Here is a 19,632-nt window from a genome sequence, read left to right as displayed (position 1 = left end):
GTTTTTCTGTATAAACAATCATTTAACTAATCGATTTAATAGTGTCGATTGATCACGAACAAAGAAGAAAATATTTAAAAATGTTTTTCGCGATAAATTATTTTTGAAAAATTACTATTTATTACTATTTTATTAAAATACATTTTAATTTATAAATTTAATATTGGTTTAAAAACACGACTTATAGAGTATAAATATTCTAAACATTTATCGTTATAATTAGGTATAATACTTAATTAAATCTGCAATATTGACATTGCCAAAACTATGTTTATGATGTTGTAAATTGTAACTTAAGATTAAATTTAACTAATTTATATTATGACCTAGTTCTACATAAAGTGGTATATCATAAATTATAATATATATATGTGCCTAAGGAATATAGTTCTATAACATTATACATAAGTATACTTTAAAATCTCAGCCACAGCTATGTAATGTATGTTCAAACATATTAACGTAATATTATTATTATTACATGAAATTATAGGGATTAAACATTAAATAAAAACAAAATCATGTTTGGATATCATGAATGTATACGTAATTTGTTGTGTATAAGTCCTATACTTAGATAATTTTTCTGAATGGTCTGATACAGTGAAATCTTTAAAAGATCTTTTGAAAATCATTGGTATGCTACGAATTTGTATTAGCTTTGCATGTTGTTTTCTATAATTTTTCTTCTCTTTGTCATCTTAAAACTTATCCAAGAACAAGAATGCTCGAAAGATTTAATGGACTAGCTTTTATACACACATACAACTATACAAGGATATATAAATTGTTATTGATGAAGTAATTAATGTATTTTCAAAATCGTCGAGGAGATTAGAATTTACATCATAAATTATTAAATAATCAGATTTATATTCATAAGCTAAATTTTTATAACATGTATAAGTATAACTACCTATCTATATAAAATTATAATTATTACAATATAAAATATTATTTTGTTTTTGTTCTGAGTCTGTGAAAATGATTATAATTGTATAATTTTAAAAGTTAAAACGTAAATAATAATAGTAGTAAAAAACATCAATCTAGCTAGATAGGAAAAACATTGTTTATAAAATTATAACCAAATAAAAAATTATTCAAGTGAAATTAAAGTGTCTGTTTTTAATTGATATTGTTAAGTATGATGAGGGCTATTATATGTCGGCCGGTATGATAATTATCATTATATTATTATGAAGTGGTTGACGTAATTTTCTGATTTACCGTCATTGTCAATCATACTTTATGTTAAAACTTAAATATGAAAAATATAGGGTATTATGTCGCATGTTGTAAAACGTTGAAATAATGCAAAATAGTATCGGACCTCTTTTACTTTTTTTTAAACGTTTTATCGACGATACATAAATGTAACATAAATTAATTTAACGTGTCTATAAAAAAAAAAAATAAGATGCAAATTGAATATTCATAACTGATCGAATGTGTGGGGATATTGTTTATGTTTGTGTTATTTAAAATTGACACATGATTAATTTATCCCAACTTTTTAGTCCCAAAATTAGAAGTTTTAATCACGTGGATTGTATATATATTTATAGCGACGCACAATCCATATATTTAAGTATATTAAGGTATATTAGATTTTTGGTTTCTCCCATTAAAATGTTTGGTTTGCATACAATACCATGTATGAAATATAATTTATACATAACGAGGAATGGCAATATTTGAAAAAAAAATCCAATAGGGTTTTTCAAAACTTATGTCGTATCGACGGCACTTTATAGATTATAAATTATGATATTTTATTATCTGGAGTCCTGTGCAAAAATTTTGGAGCTTTTCGCGCCAAGATTTTGTATTTTGTAGTGGTTTTATTAATAAATTGGGGTGCGCGCGGAAAATACGAGTTTAACCGCGAAGAATACAATATTTTACTGTTAATATACGCCGCGGGCATTATACACTTAGTCGACCTTTATACATTTCGGGCAAGTAAGTACTGTATATTTCAGAAACGAGCCGTTATTCATAAATTAATATCGGTCTGTTGTTACAAACTGTTGCCGTTTTTTGGCGGCGACGGGGGAATACGGCGGCTCCCATCACGGTTGCCCCCCTCTGCCTCCAAAGTCACACACACACACACACACACACACACACACACATACACACGCACATCGGTACGCAATAATATTATTATCGTAACGTATACGCACTATCGTTATGATATTGATGTGACTTGACGTGTAGGCGGTGCCCATACACACGGTTCGAGTCTTACGGTTTTTCTATCCGTTTCGTCGGTTTACGCTGCGCCGGGAAACAACACTCCATATAATACTGTACGACGACGCACGGCTACCGCGCGAACGCGACTACGGCCCACACTAATACTATTAATGTAAACGCACACACAATGCACGGGGACATCCGGCCCGACGTATTGTCAGTTTTAAATAGCCGCCGCCCGGAGAAGACGGACGGACGTACGGTCGGACGGAGGAAAAATAGGGGCCGTCTGTGCCGGAGCGCAAAGCAGGGAAAAAACGATTACGCTCCTCCGTAGTAGTAGTAGTCGTCGTCGTCGTAGTCGTAGTCGTAGTCGTCGTCGTCATCGTCAGGGTGTGTGTGTGTGTGTGTGTGTGTGTGCGAGGGCCCTATATTAGCGCACGCTGTCACGGGGACGCGCTCAGTGTACGTCGGGACGGTTCGCCGTGATCACGTTGGGTGTTGTTAGGCCGACGCCGCCGCCGACACGGTCTCGAGTTTTCCGCGTAGGATTTTTTCCTTCTGTCTGCCCTCGGTCGTTTCACCAACATCGTCGTCGTCGCACACGTCGTACACGTCGGCAACAGACGGGATAACAATATTATAATATACAGTTGTTGTTGTCGCTATTATTATCGTTATATTATTATTATTATCGCTATTATTATTGTTATTACCGTACTGTTACACGTCGGAGACGGGATTTCGAGAACGATTATACATTTACTCTTCCCCCGTTTTCTCCACCGAATCTTTATCACCTATATTTTTACGGTGAGTTTTTCTAATCAATTAATAGGTAAATGCGTTGAAACCTCGCCCAGTTCACGCGTATACTGCTGTTTTCTTTTCCTTTTTACACAATATTACCCAGCTATATTGTATTGTACTAGTTGAATATAATATGTGTTTGCACGATATAAATATTCATTGCATGTCATGGTTTGTATTTCTACGAAAAAGACTAAATTAATTTACGCGATAATATACCTGAAAAGTGTATAAGTAAACACAGTCTACCTGTGAATAATAAACAATTATGACATTTAATCAGAACAATTCTTGTTTATATGCGTTTTTAATTTACCTAATTAATAATATTAAAAATTAAATAATACGAAACAATGCCGACAATAGGGTTTAATATAATATGGGAAATATAAAAACAGTTCAATAGGTAAATATTATATTACAGAAAAGAAATAATCTTACTGAGACGTTTAATAATAAATAAAAATATACATTTTAATAGGGTAATTCAAATCGATACATTAATTTTTGTTTTTTAATTATTTAGGGAGGTACTTAAGACAATGAGGTAATCGATTTTTTTTATGTTGAATATATACCTAGAATTAATTTATTGTAAATGAAAGTTTAAAAACATTATAATGGCTCAAGAAAGAAAATTAATGACTAGTTTAATAAACAATACCTTGTTATATATATAATAATTAATAATCTTAAATTCTAAAAAATATCACTACCTGCTTCAAAGATATTTATTTTTAGTTATAAAAGAATATTAAAATAAATATCTTTAAGTTAAACAAGAAAAATATGTAGATATAAAATTATTTATTTTATAGGTAAATTTTATGAACAAAATTTATTAAAGTATAATTTTAGATTGAATAATTTATTGTGTTAAATTAGTTTTTTAAATTACTATAATTTAATAAATATTATACACATATTATATTATAAATTCAAGTTTAACCAAGCATTAAAATAAAAATTATTGAAGGTTTTTTTTTTGGTTATAATAATTAATGATTATAAATAATGGTACAAAATTAAAATATCTTTATAAGTTGCATCAACGTACAGTAATGTACCTTAATATATTATTCTATTACAAGGATGTTTTTATGACCAAAATATCGTACATAATAGTAGGTACTCTGTAACAAGGATAAATTTAAATCTTCTAGTAGAAAGTCTATAAAAACTTTGTTAGAACATCATAGTTCAAGTCTAATACAATATTATAGTCTTCTCCTTGTAAGCTATAAAAATAATATTGTATTTAAACATTAATTACGTCTATCACGTCTCAAAAGTTGTAAAAAAACATACAAATATACTCAAGACTATTTTTCGGTTTTTAATTATTACATTTAAAAAAGAAATTATGAATGTAATATTAGAAGAAAATAAATTCAACAACATATTTAAATTTGTGTGTTATTCTTTTTTATTAATTTGTGTATATATTTTTACAATTAAGTGCATTTTTCTGTTTAGAAATGCATGGAAAGTCAGTATATTGATATGTTTGTTAGTTTACAGTCAATCGATCAGATACCGCATGTAAATATGTAAATATGTAAATACTATCAAAATTTAACGGCATATAATTATTTACAATGTAGGTTTTTGAGTTTATTATTTATTGCTATCATTATAGGTATACGCTCATGTAATATGCATAGTATCATATTGTGTGTACAAAAACCCAATTTGATTTAGGAATTATTGTTTTAATTTTTTTGACAATCTTTCCGTAATTAAATAATATTATTATCTAATAGATTTCTTGAATTATTATTGTCGTTTAAAATAGACGTTCCAAAATAATAATATTAATTTCAAACAATCGAAATATTATGAAAATATAGCAGAAAGAAATAATGTTATAGTCTGCGAAGAATGTATTTCACGTTTAGTTTTTGTTTGTGCTATATATATCTTGAGCGGAACTACGAAGATGTGCGCTGGCTATACGACGTTCTTAAATGTTCGAGAGAAAGACAACTATTCTACACACAATGGCCGACGTTTATTATTCGTCTTTAATGAAACGGTTTTTATTATGGAGGCAGTGCATTTAATACACAATTTATATTTTAAAAAAAAGTACTCATTTGAGTAATAATGATTTGGGAAATTATGCAGTAAAAAGGGACGAATAATTGGATACAGTGTCTACTGAAGAATAGGTAGAATAAATACGGAAATTCTGTAATATAGCCACGTTTTGGTTGTAATCTCATGAAAAATAAAGATACAATTTCTTATATTGCAGTAACGCTGTGATACTATAAATCATTATTGTAGTATCGTTCTATGTTTTTCAGTTGCCACAACAATATCGTCGATATTATGTTAAATGTGATTTACAATGCAATATTTTTTTATTTATTACCAGTGCTAATCGAGCGCGATACAAAGGTCAAAATAACTCAGAGAAAACATAAAAAATGAAAAAACTAGATTTGGAAAAATAGAATTGGTAAACGTAAAATAAAGTTTGGTGTTAAAATTCCAAACAATGGGAATAAAAGTTCAAAAAAATATTTATAGTAAATTTACTGATTTTTATTTGATTTTGGGTCTTCATCGTTTAAAAAATTACGAGGTATTTGTATATTAAAATTATTTTTCGAAAAATTTAAGTTAAACTTAACACATCATATAGTATAATATTACTATTATAAATGATTTTAAATAATATATTAAAATGTTGTAGTTATGATACGAAAATCCTCCAAAAAATATTTACATTTTCATTGCACTTATTATTCTAATGTAATACATTACTGACATTATGTTTATGTATGATTTAACAAGTTCATAGTGTATTTTACTCCAAAGTATCATTTTCTAGAAAATATACGTTACAATATTAATAAAATATTAATGTGATATAAAAGTTTAGCTAAATTAAATTATGGGGATTTTTTACAAATTTTTACTTCAGAATTTGATTTATACGTATTTTTAAATTGCATGAAATATTGATTTTCTTTTTTACTTGTAATGTAAAATGTAATGTATTTAAGAAATAATATATTTCTTTGAACTAAATCTTTTGCTATTGTTTATGAATATATTATTGCATAAGATTAACATATTAGTGAACGTTAACATTGAACACCCTATCAATTAGGTTCTTACCTGTATTATTATATTATATATTATTCATAACTTAATAATTTAAATTTAAAATATATTATTTTATTATATTTGTCATATATGTATAGCTTACCTGTAATATGCAATATTTTAATTCATAAGCAATATTGCATGTATTTTGAAAACATTGCATTCAAACTATATTTTTTCTAATATATGTCATATAGTATTTTGAAATCAAATATTTTGAGAAAAGCGCTTTAATTTATTTTCTTTATCGTATTCACTAAAAGACTAGCTGCCTTCAAATGCTTCAAGAATATTAATTTTGTATCACAATAGATTGTCTTGATTTGTATTTAAAATACCTAATTGGTGCGTATCAATTCGATTGACAAATCAAAATGCAATTGTTTTGCAATCGTGTAATGGTTTGTATTATTGATTATATATAGATTATAATCATAATATATGAAATCATCAGGATAATTAACCAGCTTATTATAATTTTTAGACATACTTGTCGATACTAATATACTATATTAAACAAGTGTTTTAATTACATATAATTGATTGTAAGTTTGATATATAAGTAAAGATATTTTTACTAAATCTAAAATATCAGATACTATTTCAATATTAATGGAATATGTTTAGGCTAATATTTCGGTTTTGGAAAAATTACATTTGTAAAACCGAATTATAGGTAATTTTCAAAATTAAAGCAACCATAAATCTATTGAGTTACAGAAAATTTTGAATTATAGCTGTATTTTAAATCAGTGTCAAAACATACATTCATTATATCTTTTGATTATATAATATATACATATATAGGTAAGTACTTAGGTACAAAGTATTTTGTAAGTTTGGTAAATAAATTTAAATTTAAAAACTTGAATCTTTACTTTGTATAATTTATTTTAAATTTACCAATAAATATCATATTATTGATTCGCGTCTATATAATATACATTCTACATTCTACAACAAAGTAAAATGCTTATTATCAAACATTAACTAAAAGTATTGTTCCTATACTAATTTACAATAATTATCTTTTAAACATGTTTAAATAACTTTAAGAATTATTAGTAAATATGGTTTGAAAAATATGAATTGTAAATGTAACTGAGTGGAAAACATTTTTAAACTAATGCTAGTGAAATTTGTGTGTTGAATAAGTATTGAGTTATTTTTTTTTTTTACATTTAAAGAAAAAACTTTTTGTGTATATGATTTAAAACTTTCATAACATTTTTTTTTCAATAACATTGTAAGAAATTATTTACTATTCCAAAATACTTGGTACTAGTTTTTGAATAACAAGTTTCCAAATCGAAGTATCTACGCGTTAGAAGTAACATGCCACAGGCTATTTCTTTATCGTGAACCACTTTACTACCAAGTGTATTTATCGTACAGATAATGTGAAAATATTCTTACATTTTCACAGTTTCACACAATAAACATCAGCACGTTGACATGAAGTCCGTCTTCCACAAGGTTCCGAGAACAGGGCAAAGAGACTAGATGGTGCGTAAGCATATATAATATGTTTCAAAATGCTTGTTTGAAGTGAAGAGTAAGTCACCGATATACGGTCGAAGTGATTGATTATTTCATTGTTCGTGGAATGGTTTGTCAATAACGTGAGAGTACTTGACAATGATACGGATTCTCAGTCCGTATAACGAGAGAGCATATGAATGAAGTGTATTACACAAAATATTAATTCCTCTTTTATTTCTTCTCAAAAACCAACGATAAATGAAAAATTAAAAAAAAAAAATCTCAGAAACCTCAATTCAAAATAAACTGAAATATAAATATGAATATTATGCTAAACATAAAATTAAAACTGATCATGGTGATATTTTTGGAGAAAAAAAATGCTCTGTATTTTTTAAATAATTGAAATAATTTACGAGAAACTAAAAACAAAAAAGTATGATAGAATTTTGAAAATACTTAGGGTACTTAGGCTCTTTTTGAATTTTAAAATTTACGACTTTTTTTTTGTTTTTGCACAGTTTAAAAACTTAAATATTTAATACAAGTTTGGCAATTTTGTATAAACGTATGAAGTTCAAATTATGACGAAGTTTGGATATTCTCATGTAAAATAACAAATTCTTCTTAAACTTAATTATTTTAATTCAAAACTCGAACCGTAGTAATTGAAAAATGTTATTATTACTATAATTGTTATTTTATATTTATTATTCAAGTAGTTGTTCGAAGTCCAAATGTTGATAAAACTTACTCACTATTTTGTTATCAACAATTTACTATTTGAATATGTTATACAAGGTTTCTCATAAGTTTTTTTTAGCAACCTTTAAAAATATTAATAATACATAAATGCAATTTCGTTATAAGCATTTTAAATAAAATTTTTTAAAAATTTAATACATATTCGTAAATAAAAAAATATGATTTTAATTATTTTGTTTTACGTAATTTAAAAAAAAAATAAAAATATTTTTAGTGACTTAACTTTTTACCATATTGTTTATTAATTTGTACTATACACAATGCGATTTTCATAATACGAGTTGTTTTCAATCTATTTATACCATACACTTATTTACATTGTTACATGGTACCTACGTCGCTGTCGGTATTGACTTATATTAAGTTAGTACCAAGTTGACGGTAATCTTATAATATTATATGAAATAATATTAACAGTTATAGTATTATAATAAATGCGATTAGTTTTTGACAACTATTAGTTCAACCTACCTACTAATAGAAAATTAATTGCTATATACTAGCAATGAAAATATTACCAATTAAAATATTATAATATGTTGCAGACAAAACCATTTACGCTCAGAATCGTTTTTCCTAAGCAACGATATATTATGGAATTCTAATTTAACACGACCATAACAGTCGTTCAATTATTACGTTTTCTGAAACAGTAATAATATTAAAAGCGTTAAAAAAAACTATCTATATAATATGTTGTCAGAACTGTTTGTAATATACACCAATTTAGGTGTATACTGAATGTTTTTGTTATATAGTTAATGTATATTTAAAAAAAAAGTATTATCTTTCTAGTTTTTCTTTATAAAATGTATTATCATATTAATGCTCAATTTACACTAAGTAATTAAGTAATTAAAGGCTTATTTACTAATAAATTTACTACGTAGGTATGATATTTAATTGTTCATAAAAACTAACTGTAAGTGCAGAAATGTCTTGATAGCAACTTTATAACTTGCAACTTGCAAACATCTTACATTAAAATTCTATAACCTGCCACATAGATACTCACATATTATAATTTTTTTAATATTACTATCTGGGCATTTACATCATATTTCACTTGATTTTGAAACTTTATAGTTAATAATATATTAATAACTTTATTTCTTAGATTGACATCGATTTTGGTTTCAATAATATAATCTTAAATAATAGACTACGCATATGCAGCTGCAGTACATAATAGCAGTATATAAAATCATTTTTGTTGCTGATATTGCTATTTTGACTTGTCATCCAGAGATATTCTCAAAAGTGTCTATTTTTTAAGTATAGATACATAAACGTCTGTATCTATAAAGTTCAAGGAACATATCCATGAATATGCGCCAGCACATATATTTATATATTTTGTTTGAATTTTCGAGAGACGCCGAAACGAGTAATTGGATTTTGATGCGGTACTTCTCATAGTTCATAGCATTTGGTATGAAGTAGATTTGTATTTTTTTTTTTTAACAATGTCTGACATTTGTTATCTATTTTGTGTTTGAAACAAATGAAACTAAACTCTAAGCGAGGTTATTATTATTATTTTTTATTATTTATATGGTAGGTATATTTTATGAACGACATTTATTTCCAAGCACAAATTTTATTGAGCAGTATGCAATAAAGACACAATGGGAGAACAATAATAATTATTATGTATCTTATTAATAAAGAGGTCACTGTAATAGATAAGTTAAGTTTTAGTTCATTGCACACTGAAAACGTTTCTAAGTTTTTTCTCCGAGATAGGTGTTATTCTTTATTATTATGAATATTGTATAACTGAGTTATATTAAAAAGTCGTTTTTTTATTATCTATAGTCTATACAGTAGGTTGAACTGATTTTCCAAAAACTTCACAAATATTGTGCTATGAATATTATAACATGAATATTATTATTATTATTAAATATCAACTTATAAGTCGACATTAACCCTGTATAAAATTGTGGGAATAGTTCCGTGAAATAAACAACTAAAAATTATTCTGAATATTTTGAAAATACCATTGTATACTTATAGAAAATTATAATTTATAAAAAGAAAAATAGCTTCAAGTTCTTATGGTTAATAGTTTTTAAATTACAATATAGTAACTAATTGTAAAAGTAAAAATTGTTATCTTGTTTCATTTGAATATCAAATTCTGTGAAAATGTAAAATTCAAATAGAAACGTAATTAAGTATGTTTTAAATTAGGTATTAAATCACTGTAAGAACAAATTATGGCAAACTTTGTGTTAAAAATGACTTAGTAACTTATAATTTATTTTTGTTACAAAAAAATAATATCGATTTAATCAAAAGTTGGTATAATGTCAATATTCAAGTTTCGATATTTATTTTATATTCCTTATTATTTTTTAAGGTACAAAATCTTATTTTTGACTTCTCCCCTCTTCCTTCTTAATATCATCAGATCTAATTGTTTATAAAAAAACTACCTTCAAAGTTGAAAATTGAATTATTTTTATTACTCCAACAGGTGACAACAGACCCACACATCATTGTAAAGCCAATACATTTATCGCTCCGTTCAGAATAACTATATTTCAAACGATCTGTTTGTGTATATAATTAATAAGTTATAAATATTTAAAGAATAATTGATTAGAGTGTCACTAAGATAATTTGCTGTCGGTCTATTATTACCTAGGTAATTTGAACCATAAATATTTATAGCTAATAATAACTACCCGTTTGAAATTCGATTTTAAATACCGAAATTCTTAGAAAAATATTGTTTTAGGAATTTAGAATTAAAAATATATGATTTCATTCAAAAAATTTAAAAACTCAATAATGATAATAATGAAAAAATAGTAAAAGTAAATTTTTTCTTTAAATGACTTAAAATCAAGTAAAAAAAGAATTTTAAAAAATGTTAATACTTTTCAAGATAATTAGTGTGTACTGTTAAATTAATAAACTAATATAATACACTATTGTACTTAGATACTACGTAATTAAAATTATAGTCATTATGATATTCTTTTATAAAGAATTCTAAATGCTGTAGTATTCCTTATTTTGTATAAAATAATTTCAAATCAATTTGTACTATTTGAAAGCAAGTATTTTTTTTATGAAGTCAAAATGCATAGAAATATTTGAAAACTGTAACGTTATAAATTAAAAAAATATTAATCACAAATTATGCAAGGTAAAACATTTTACTGAATTCTTGTTAATTGGGTTATAACTTTTATATTTTTTATTTTGAAAAATACTGAGAACTTTTTGTTTAGACAAACTCACAATAGCATCTGTATTTAATTCACTCGATCGACTGTGGGTTTTACATGGAATGTTTATTGTTTTTACTACATTTAAAGTTGTTTATTGAAAAAAAAAAAAAAATATTATATTAAATAACTAAAAACAGTTTTGATTTTCATTCATTTATATATTTGGTATTGATAGACCAATACTGTTAGTTTGTGTCCAATTTTAATGATTATTTTAATTAAAATTCCAGTCTTAAAAATTTGCTTTTGGTATTTTTATTTATTTTTTTTGTATTTTTTTAATGTAACTTATAAAAGTTCCTATATGGTTATATCTATTCATTTTTATTCCTTTAATATATAAAAATAAGTTAGTTTGTTGTTGCCTCATTAATTAATATGTGCAGCTTTACCAAAACTGTTTCGTTTCAAAATGTAAAAATCCGTACCCCTATTAATACAATTAACTTACTTATTACAACTAAAATAACATCATAGTATGTGTTTATATATATATATATATACGTATTGTAAATAGATTAAAAAAAACATACTTACAAGTATAAAAGGATAATAATTAAAAAAGTCTATATTTAGTTTGTAATTTACATGAAGTACATTACAATTACTTATAAGCAAATTCTGTTTTAATAAATTATCCAACCTATTTATATAAACACATATAAGCTGTATGTGAGTAACTATTAACCTAAAATGATAAAGCTTCGGAAAAAAGAGTTCAATACATGTAATATGATGTATACAAAATTACCACATTTTCAAGAAAATACTTACAGTGATACTAAAAGTGTATTAGAGTGTTGTAATAATATTATAATCATTTTGGATTGAATAATAAAATTATAGGTAAAAATAAAACTATACGTCTTTACTAGGTTGTAATAATAATTGTTTATTTTATGTTACATCTTAATAACGTCATTTTCCTATTTAGCTCCAGAGATTTACATTAAGCAAACTTATTTTCATATTTTTTATGTCAATGATATTATTTTGTAATTCAAAAACATGACACTAACTCCTAATATAATAAGTATAACGATTAAAGCGTAATTCTTATAATAGGGTATTATACACAAACATTATATACCTAGCTAGAATTATAAATTTCTTAATAATCCCGTCGTTTATGACAATTTTTAACGACTGTTAAATTTGAAATTACTCGCTAAACCGTCTTTAGTCTTTTGTCGAGAAAAAATTTTCACGTAAAATGTTTTACGATGTCAGTTTATAGAGAAAACCACTTTGCTGCACGCGTTTCGTTCATTATTATGCGTATTTTACTTGCGGTTCACCTGTAAACTCTGCCAAAAAAATAAACATACAAACTATTCAAAGATCAAAAAATAAAATAAAAATAATGTTTTCAATGTAACTTAGCTAAGGAGAGTGTCATCGGATCCTTATGCCTGTTGGACATTTTATGTCATTATTGTTAGTAACTAAGTATATTGTGGACTATAATATTAATTGCAGAAAACCTGAGTACGATCGTCGTGTTGTATAAATTGAAACATAATAAACACATCGTTTGTCGTTTGGTAACAATAAGTGTATAACGCTGGAAACAGTTTTTTTTCAATGCACCTACAATATTATGCGCGTAACCATTTTCGAAAGTTATCACATTTCGTTGTATTACCATCGGTGTCAACGGCGTGGCGTTCACCGGTGGCAATCGCGCACCGAGAATTTCAACTGAATAATTTTTAGCTACATACACGACGTAGACAACTGAAAATCATTCTGGAAAATAAAAATATAATACATTAAATAAAATAGTCAAACGTTAAAACGTTATAATAATAACGTTTATAGTCTCCAGCAAAATCATCATAACCATAGTCTGTGCACACTGCGCAGGTAATAAAAATTGCATTCCATCCGAACCGGGAAATTTTATATGGTTATCGTTTACCACAACTTTATTCAAAGAGTCTCATTTTTGCAAGCGTCTGGTGTAAATAGTCCATGCTATTGCTTTTTTTTTCACGCTACGAGCATTATTCGTTTTCGAGTGAAGATTTTTCGGTGATGTTTTCTTTTTAGGATGAGATTAAATACGGTGTAATTGGGAAAATAAAATCTTGTATTCATGTATAAATTATAAATAAAACGTTATATTTCATTATATAAAATTTACCTAAATGTAAATTAAAAAAAAAAAATTATATCTTAAAAATGTAATTATTTTTCATTTATTCTTTTTAAATATGTACGCTATATTTTTTATTTATAATTGTGTAGTTAATAAAATAAAAGTCCGTATAAAAGAAATGGTAATAGAACTTGATAAATTGATTTAGTTACTTAGTACCATCCAGTAAAGAACACGACTCATTTGTCACTAATTTATGACTGTGTAAATTATTTGAAACTGTAATTTCATGTTATCAGTTATCACTTAGTTTTGGACAAAAAATTAAATACTTAGTTTATAAATTCCTTTTTCAAAAATAATTCAATAATAATTTTTTAGTAAATTTTAGTTTAAAATAATAATACTTAGAATAACATATTACTTGGTTTAAAAACAAAGATGTGACTGTCTTAAAATGATTGAGGTTAATTTATTACTTATTTTGTAGGTACTAAGTAACTTAGCAAAATTTTCTTTATTGATTAAATTTATCAGTTATTTTTCAATACACAAGTGAACATACTTTTTTTTATTTTTATTTGAACTTGATGTATTTATAAATAAACTTGATGTTATTATGTGTAATTAAATATGTTTACAAATAAAAGAATAATATATGAATGAAAAATAATTTTCACGATTTTGATGACGAATTTTGTGTTAAAATTTGGTCTTAAATGTAACTACACAAATGAATTACAATTAATTTATGATATTTTAATTTTTGTATTAATAACTTGCAATACACTTACTATATATTTATACTGTATTTTCTAGATTGATTTTTTACTCAAAAGCAAAAATGTATAGAAAATGCTAATATAAATTTTCTATGGATATTTTTAATCATTACTGGTATTTATTTTTGAATTGTGAAAAAAAATAAAATCAATTTTATCAAAAAACTATTATTGATTAAACACCCCATTTTTTTTACTGGTGATTTTTATTTATTTTTGTTTATTTTGAATAGTACATAGCCATTTTTACTCATTACATTATTTTTTTTTTTTTTTTGAACAACATGTTTTATTGTTATTTTGAAAATTTTATCAACTGATCTTACGGCAAACTGTTTCTTATTTTCTATAAGAAGTAATTAGTTCTTACAAGTTATAACAAAAGGTATATACTTTTCATTCAGTATTGGATAAATTAATCAAATTATCAAACCTTTTAGTGTATGTTATAGTTATAGTAAATATCAGATTTTTTTTACATATTATTTTCTTTTTTCCGAAGGTAATGTACTTTTAATTTAACAGTATTTCACACATAAAGGATTTTTCCCGTTGTTAGCAACTTTCATTGGAATTATAGAGGACATAGCGTTAACAATTATACTTTGGTAAATTAGTAGGTTTTACTCTATTCATCCAATAAATTAATTATCTTCAACAATAGATTTATTTTAATCAAATGTAGAACCAATAAACAGAAACGAATTTGTTGATTACATTCATATACTTTTTATGACTAATGAGTATAATCTTATAACGAAACACTATGTACAAATTGTATACAATAAAATTAAATAAAATATAACACCAAAGTATGTTAAATTAGATAACTTGTATAATCAATATGATTAAAAAAAAAAAAATTAATTCAAGTAAACTTAGAACGTTATAAATAAAAAATATTACACAATGTACATAGTACCTATATACTATGCAATATAGGTTTATGTGAGAATAATTGTATTGATGTAATGTAAAAGTGGTTTCATTTTCACAGTCATATAAAATGTGTCATTTGCAAAATTTGTGTTTGTCGTTCAAAATATATTATATTGTATTCCTTATTGAATTTTCAACAACTTTAGAATCCGAACCTTTTTTCAAGACATAAGAAATATTTGTAACTACTAAAAGCCAGACGTTAGAACAATATCTTAGTATTTTAAATACACACACTACGATTTTTATTAGTTGAAAATTATAGTTATTTAGTATTAGTTACCAGTTCATATATTATTATATTATAACTACCGGGTAAAACTCTGCCGGAGTTATAATAACTATGTGGCTTACGGACCATAAGTGATAAAACTGCTACTTCACATAAATAGTCTTCTTTTTTTCGTCACATAAATGATCCGAGAACAGTGCAGCGTATTATGGATTTGCTGTCTATAATAATTACATTTGGTTTTTGGTGTATTGGGAACAATTTTCTCCGTCTGATGTTTTCCCGGGATCATATAATAACATATTATAGTGACTGCTCTGCACGTGCCTATAGCCGCAAGTAATATCATTCCACTGTTTATTATATTATATTTTCCACCACAACGACTCGTCTTGTTTTTATTATTGCATTTTGCCCACTATTTTTTTTGTTTGGTATGAAAAATATTGCGCAATATAAAGAAAACTAGCTGTGGGTTTGAAAAATATATTTACAATCGATCAGACTTTATTCAGTAGAAAAACTGATATAATCGGGAAATCATTAGCCTAGAAATGAAAGTTCACTATATTTCTCATCGTAGTTTCCACAATATTGTAGTACATAAAAATACCTAAAAATTGGTGTTTGGATTGAAAATAAATGATTAAATTTTGAGTTGGTGAAAAATAAATTGTTTTTTATGTAGGATTGATATTTATCTCAAAGAACCATTATTGAAAAATATCTCTCAACTATTATTATACGCTGATTTGTTCAACGTGTCGTTAAAAACAGCAAGTAAACAATACAATACTAGTGTATTATTATTATTATTGATTGACAATAAAATATATTTTGATTTTTTTTCTGTATGAAAAATATAATGACATTTGATAATTAATGAATGGTATTTTATTAAGTATATAGCTTTGTAAACAACTTTTGGTTGTCCTCAATTCCTCATATATTATAATAAAATATAATTGAATATGTTGGCATGGACCTGTCATACCTTTTGATTATATCCGATATAGTCTATACTTGTTTACTTATAATTTGGAACTTCACAAACTTAAAATATGGCGCATACAATTGTCACTTGTCGAACGTTAACCAAACTGATCATTATATAATCTGATTTTGAAATGATAGTCGTACAATAATAAACTATAATATTATAAAATATAAATGTGATTTAACTGTAATGTTTTTAGTTCAGCATGATGTTTCTTGTTCTTAAGAAAAAAAATATATAAGCTAACGAGGTTGTGTCTCAGCGCTTTGCACAACTTCCGACTTCCGTCAACCAGTCATGAATTTCCGGGCAAGAAAAAAACGGGCGACGCGAAATCTATTAACTGGCATTCTCGATTTGGGTGATTTGGCGCCCATTGATAATTTACTCGTGCCCATCAAAAATCAGTAATATACAAATATCCATATTACACACAATGAGTAAAGAAATATTGATCAGTCGGACTTTGAAATGTTGATAATCAATATACTATTATATTTGCCTATATCCATTACGTCATTTAAACCATAAAACATACAATAATGAACGCTTATTACAAAATGGTAGTTCCATAGTCGTTAAAAATCATTGAATACAAAAATAAAATAACATCGTGATTCCAAAACTACATTTATCAAAATAATAACAATAAAATAGTTATAAATAATTCATAAAGTATATTAATTACGCTTCTCATAGTAAAATTAGTAATTTTTAGTGTAATACTAATTGTATATAAATAAATATCAAGCTCAAAGTATAATTACATTTATTGCTGGGTTCATTTAAAAAAATTTAAGTATTTAATTGTTTTATACTTTGAAATAATAAGAATATAAAGAAAAAATAATAATCTATTTCATTTAAATTTGATAAAGTCGATTCAATTGAATATAAAATTTAAAAAAAAAATGGTACATAAATCTTTAAAAATATATTTATAGTATATAATATTATTGTATCCAGTACCTACCAATTTTTTTGAATTTTTACTATATAAATATTTTAAATTAATTATAACATATTTTGGGTTTTCTGTGGTATATATATTTTAGCGTTAGTGCACGGTAAATAATAAATATTGCTCGAATTGTTAGTAAGAAATAAATAATTTCTAAGTTTTTCATTTAATAAATGAAAAAGAAATAATAATAATAGCATTCGAGTAATTTACTATTAGTTGTATTAATATCAAATAAATAATTAAACGCATATATGCGTTATTATTTGTAATATCTTGATTTGTTTGAATTATTTTCTTAAATTTTTCAATATACCGTATACGATTCAAATATATTTAAGGACTTTTTTAATACATACAATCCAATACAAATTCGAAGGTTTCTGGCTACGTCTTTGATTATATTTCACTAAACAAGACAAGACAATACTAGTTATAGTCACCCGATTTAGCCCGTAAATAACGAATAAATATAAAACATGTGGTGCTGTATAATATGTGTATTTCGATTTTAGTGTACCTCAGTTCACAGGAAAACCGGCGTCGGTGTACTTCGTTTTATGAAATAATTCGACTGAGATGAAGATTCCACCTGTGGCGGGTTGAATATAAAATATGGTATATTTTCGAACGGGGTTCAAACTGCTCTATATACTTTCCTTACATCGCTAAGAATAATTTCAAAAATCGACTGAGTAGTTTTTTGAGTATATCATGAAAAACAAACATAAATTGATTTTCGTACACGAATAGATTGCATAAAATTACTAACTATACCCGTGCACTTCGTTGCTCATATAAAATGCATTTGTATTCAATTCGGTTGCTTAATGCTAGCCAACATACGCAAGTGGATAAATAATATTATCGGTTTTCTGATTTGGTGTATAGACGATATTTTCAACATATCAAATTTTAATATGCGATCAAAATAATTTCTATCCGTTTGCAAAGTTGTACACCAAAACTCGCCTATAAATTGACAGAATCCCAACGTCTGTGGTTTTGACAGATCGAAAAGGCATAATATTATAGTAATGACATATATTAAATACTCATGTATATGAATTATACATATCAATGCATAATTGCGTTGTTTATATTGTATGATATTCAAGCGATTCCGGGAAATGTCTGTATCTTAAGTCTCATCATCTGTTTTATTGACGTGCGCACAAGGGCAACAGAGCCAGCTGCCAGCATAACTATTAAATATTTAAGTAAGGGACTCGATAAATGTTAGAAGTTTATCGCCATTATTATGTAGATAATTATAAAAAGCTATCGTTGGTTATACAATTACAGGTATATAATACAAATCAAATTGATATAAGCAATATCAAAAAAAAAAATACAAATACTTTATAGTTTTAATTTTATATTCCAAAGCAAAATATTTTTGTGAGTATTTTGATACATACAAATCGAATTTATGGCGAGTAGTTTATGAGTTATACGTATTTAAAGTTTAGACAAGCGGAGTAGTGGACAAACATTTTTCGGGGTTACCCCGTACCAATCCACTCCGCGTATCAATGTATCAAAATACTCAGAAAAATATTCAGCTTTGGAATTTGAAATTAAAAGTCTATGTTGTCATTCAAAAAAGGAAAATACTTAAAAAAAATATAATTTTTAACTGATATTATGCATCGTTTGTTAAAAATAATCGCTCAGCCTTATGGCCCTAAACATAATAACAAGTTAATATTGAAGTCATTAATTGAGATGAAAACTATTCAATCTTATGATGGAGACCAAATCACACACATTGATCATAATTTGATTAAAATCGATTTGAATAATTTCGGAGTGCATCGCGGTATATCCGTCGTAGACTAAATTTGTATATACTCGTATTATAAGAACATATTTATTGTTATTATTATAACTATCACAATAATCATTATATAATAGTTGGAGTATTTTTTCAACACACGCCTGGATGATTGACACAAACGATTTCTTCGATAACTTGTATGGTATAATTTTATAAACA

The 19,632-nt window shown here is 25.7% G+C and overlaps 1 protein-coding gene across 1 annotated transcript in view; it reads left to right on the top strand.

Annotated features, from left to right (window-relative positions):
* The first annotated feature begins 2,679 nt into the window (after positions 1-2,679).
* LOC113561116 (probable G-protein coupled receptor CG31760) overlaps positions 2,680-19,632 on the top strand; it is a 126,578-nt gene continuing 109,625 nt past the window's right edge. Inside the window, exon 1 of the mRNA XM_026967342.1 lies at positions 2,680-3,015. The gene's annotated coding sequence lies outside the window, so the exon portion shown is untranslated. The remainder of the gene's footprint in view (positions 3,016-19,632) is intronic.

The sequence above is a fragment of the Rhopalosiphum maidis genome, chromosome 1 (genome assembly GCF_003676215.2).
Source record: "Rhopalosiphum maidis isolate BTI-1 chromosome 1, ASM367621v3, whole genome shotgun sequence".
Taxonomy (NCBI): domain Eukaryota; kingdom Metazoa; phylum Arthropoda; class Insecta; order Hemiptera; family Aphididae; genus Rhopalosiphum; species Rhopalosiphum maidis.
This window is presented reverse-complemented; position numbering and strand designations above follow the sequence as displayed.